This window comes from Salvelinus fontinalis, chromosome 25 (assembly GCF_029448725.1).
Source record: "Salvelinus fontinalis isolate EN_2023a chromosome 25, ASM2944872v1, whole genome shotgun sequence".
Taxonomy (NCBI): Eukaryota; Metazoa; Chordata; class Actinopteri; order Salmoniformes; family Salmonidae; genus Salvelinus; species Salvelinus fontinalis.
This window is the reverse complement of record NC_074689.1, coordinates 9,494,457-9,498,691: the sequence shown is the minus strand read 5'-3', so window position 1 is coordinate 9,498,691 and position 4,235 is coordinate 9,494,457.

Below are 4,235 nucleotides of genomic sequence, written 5' to 3'. Positions count from 1 at the left end.
GGCACCGTGCTAATGATAAGCACCTTCCTACTAGTGCGGAGAGCAGGGACAGGGCACACTGTATTCTCAAAGCCTACTCTATCCCTGATGCGTGGTACCGGCACTGGTGACACCGGGCTGAGGACAAGCACATCAGGATTAGTAGGGGGAGAAGATACAGTGGGTTCAGGGCTCTGGAGACGCACTGGTAGCTTAGTGCGTGGGACCGGAACTGGAGGCACCGGGCTAGATACACGCACTACAGGGAGAGTGCGTGGAGGAGGAACAGGGCTCAGGATACGCACTGGTAGCCTAGTGCGTAGTGTATACACTGTAGGTACTAGGCTGGGGCGGGGAGGTGGTGCCGGAAATACCGGACCGTGGAGGCGTACTGGCTCTCTTGAGCATTGAGCCTGCCCGACCTTACCTGGTTGAATGCTCCCGGTTGCCCGACCAGTGCGGGGAGGTGGAATAACCCGCACCGGCCTATGTAGGCGAACCGGAGAAACCATGCGTAAGGCCGGTGCCATGTATGCCGGCCCGAGGAGACGCACTGGTGACCAGATGCGTTGAGCCGGCCTCATGACACCTGGCTCAATACCCAATCTAGCCCTCCCAGTGCGGGGAGGTGGAATAACCCGCACCGGGCTATGCACTCGTACAGGAGACACCGTGCGCTCTACTGCGTAACACGGCGCCTGCCCGTACTCCCGCTCTCCACGGTGAGCCTGGGAAGTGGGCGCAGGTCTCCTACCTGCCCTTGGCCCACTACCCTTTAGCCCCCCCCCAAGAAATTTTTGGGAGTTACTCACGGGCTTTTTCGGCTTCCGTGCCAGACGCGTTCCCTCATAGCTCCGGTTCCTCTCTCCGGTAGCCTCCGCTCTCCTCAGTGCCTCCAGCTGTTCCCATGGGAGGCGATCTCTACCAGCTAGGATCTCCTCCCATGTGTAGACACCCTTTCCATCCAGAACATCGTCCCAAGTCCACGAGTCCTGATTATTTGGTCGCTGCTCGTAGTCACACTGCTTGGTTCTGGACATTTGGTGGGTGGTTCTGTTACGATAATCCTCCTCCTCTTCATCAGAAGAGGAGGAGCAGGGATTGAACCAAGGTGCAGCGCGTTGAAATGACATGATGAATTTATTTAATAAGACAAAACGAACTATACTTGAAAATGATACAAAATAACAAAACGAAAGTAGACAGACCTGAACGACGAACTTACATACAACGTGAAGAACGAAATGAACAGGAACAGACTACATGAAATGAACAAACCGTAAACAGTCCCGTATGGTGCAAACATTGACACAGACACAGGAGACAACCACCCACAAACAAACACTGTGAACCGCCTACCTAAATATGACTCTCAATTAGAGGAACACCAAACACCTGCCTCCAATTGAGAGCCATACCAGGCAACCCTAAACCAACATAGAAACAGATAACATAGAATGCCCACCCAACCTCACGTCCTGACCAACTAACACACAAAAACTAACATAAATAGGTCAGGAACGTGACAATAGACATATGTAAGTGGTGTAAAAAGTATTTTGAGAAATGTTCAGAATGGTTCCTTTATGGATCATTTGAGGTATGATAAGGTTAAAGCATTGTATGGGACTTGACTTACCCCTAACCAATAAAACGATAAAAATAATGGTAGAAGATTTCCTCCACCCTGGTAAAGCATTTTTAAATAAGCCCATACCCTGTTAAATATAAACAATGAATTTCTGTATTCACCTACTCAACCGTTTAAATTGTTAGTTAGAGACTTATTATGGAAAGGGCATGCCATCTACTGGGGACTGAGACATTGCCAACCAAGTTAATACATATTGATCCCTCCAAAGTGTTAGATATGAATCTTAAAATAATAGACATTTAATAAATATTGAAGCAGAAAGTGAATATCCAACAGAGATTGGTAATAAAAATATTGAGTCACTTTTTTAACTTATACTAAAATGAAAACAATGCCTTTCAATAGGGAGTCTTAGTTGAAGGAAACAGATTATGGAGACTAGTGAATCATAATTGGCTTTCAGATAGCAATCTAATAATGCAATATCTTATTAATATGAATTAGTAAAACAGAGGGATTGATCATTGCGACTTAAATTAATGGCTGCCCACTCTTGAAGGCCTGGTCCACTGCTCTTGTGTTTAAGTATTCTGTTGTTTGTGATTTAAGATAAGCTTCCTGTGGAACAATAGATACACACAGTACACACTGAACTCAAACAGGCTGTGAGAGACACAGAGGGGAAATTAGGGACAGTTTGCTCAGAATTGTATGTCAATATAACAGGTCAAAAATATTAATATTACGAAAGAGTTGTTTACTTTAGAAGGTGCCGAATTCAGCTTTACGGGACACTGTATCATCTGATGTGTAAAAAGTACAAACGTGTATAAAAGTATAATTCTGTATATGCATGGGTTTATTAATACTTTCTGCCCAAGATGCAGTAAACTCGATTAAGAATTGTTAGGATTGATTAAAATGTAGCATAGTGAAAACTAAGGACATGTTTATTTTCTTTCTTTCAGGACTGATGGTTTGTCCGCTACAAGTTTATTTTTATGTTTATCAATGATTCTGTATCTCTCCCTTTGAAAGGCTTCCTGAGGCAGGTCCCTTGGGAGAGCAGTTAAAAGTGCCCGGATCCAGCTGTTAAGAGACCTCCCAAAATTGCCAGGCAATTTTGTTGGTGTTTACCCTACGATTTTTGCCTAACAGACACCAGCACCCACACACAACCCACCTGTTAATTTGTATTTGTTAGTGGTGTTAATACTGATTTTTGGTGTGGGGTCTTTATTTGTTTGGTTTTAGGGATTTTTTTCATGGGTTAGAAAGGATGCTGTACACAAATTAAAGTTTCTATTGTCAGAGTTTGGGTTGCACACATGTAAACCTGATACACAAAATGTTTGAAATTTATTTAAGTAATGTCTGAGGTATGGGAGAACAAACACTCACTTAATAGGGCTTAATAGGGCTCACCATGACTAGAAAGACAGGAGACAATATTTTTTTTTATGGGTTATGTAAAGTACGAATAATTCAAATATGTTTATAATATATCAATAGTCCTACGTGTGATTCGGACCACGAGAAGGACTGAGAGAGAGTGCTTATGGGATACAATTATTTCAAGTTGATTGATTTAAGATTTCACCACCTCGAGTGATATACAGTTGAAGTCGGAAGTTTACATACACCTTAGCCAAATATTTACAAACTCAGTTTTTCACAATTCCTGACATTTTATCCTAGTAAAAATGCTCTGTCTTAGGTCAGTTAGGATTACCACTTCATTTTAAGAATGTGAAATGTCAGAATAATACTAGAGACAATGATTTATTTCAAACTCCCAGTGGGTCAGAAGTTCACAAACAATCAATTATTGTACTTGGTAGCATTGCCTTTAAATTCTTTAACTTGAGTAAAATGTTTTCGGGTAGCATTCCACAAGCTTCCCACAATAAGTTGGGTGAATTTTGGCCCATTCCTCCTGACATAGCTGATGTAACTGTGTCAGGTTTGTAGGCCTCCTTGCTCGCACACGCTTTTTCAGTTCTGCACACACATTTTCTATAGGATTGAGGTCAGAGCTTTGTGATGGCCACTCCAATACCTTGACTTTGTTGTCCTTAAGCCATTTTGCCACATCTTTGGAAGTATGCTTGGGGTTATTGTCCATTGGGAATACCCATTTGCGACCAAGTTTTAACTTCCTGACTGATGTCTTGAGATGTTGCTTCAATATATCCACATAATTTTCCACCTCATGATGCCATCTATTTTGTGAAGTGCACCAGTCCCTCCTGCAGCAAAGCACCCCCACAACATGATGCTGCCACCCTCGTGCTTCACGGTTGGGATGGTGTTCTTCGGCTTGCAAGCCTCCCCTTTTTTCCTCCAAACATAACAGCGTTCATTACAGCCAAACAGTTCTATTTTTGTTTCATCAGACCAGTGGACGTTTCTCCAAAAAGTACAATCTTTGTCCCCATGTGCAGTTGCAAACTGTAGTCTGGCTTTTTCATGGCGGTATTGTAACAGTTGCTTCTTCCTTGCCGAGCGGTCTTTCAGGTTATGTCTATAGGACTCGTTTTATTGTGGATATAGATACTTTTGGACCTGTTTCCTCCAGCATCTTCACAAGGTCCTTTGCTGTTGTTCTGGGATTGATTTGCACTTTTCGCACCAAAGTATGTTCATCTCTAGGAGACAGAAC